Here is a 485-nt window from a genome sequence, read left to right on the forward strand (position 1 = left end):
CGTTTTAATTTTTGTTTTTCTGTTAGTTGAGCTTTACTCCTTATACGAGGAACTAGTTAATATTAATTAGTGATTGCTACAATAATGCTACAAACCAAACCTCTCTAAAACCAAGTGGTGATCTTGGTTGTGCTTGCGTATGCATCCATGGTCAGTTTCAGGGCAGCTGGTAGATCTCAGATGAACCTATGCTGGGGGTTGGCTAGTCTAGGATAGCCTCGGCTGCAATGAGAAACTGGGGTTGTGCTCCATGTATTTCTCCTCCAGCACATTAGCACCATGCACTCATGGGGGTAGTGAAGGAGCAAAAGCAGCAGGAGAGCAAGTCTCAATGTGCAGGGACTTTTCAAACCTCTGCTTGCATCCTATTTGCTAACATCCCATTTGCCAAAGGAAGTCACATGGCTGAGCTCTGCATCAAGGGGTGGAGCAGAGCAGAAGGTGGTGAATGAAGAACTGGGGCCATCAGGGAAATGACTCTATCT

This window comes from Cebus imitator, unplaced genomic scaffold (genome assembly GCF_001604975.1).
Source record: "Cebus imitator isolate Cc_AM_T3 unplaced genomic scaffold, Cebus_imitator-1.0 Scaffold191, whole genome shotgun sequence".
In the NCBI taxonomy this organism is placed as follows: Eukaryota; Metazoa; Chordata; class Mammalia; order Primates; family Cebidae; genus Cebus; species Cebus imitator.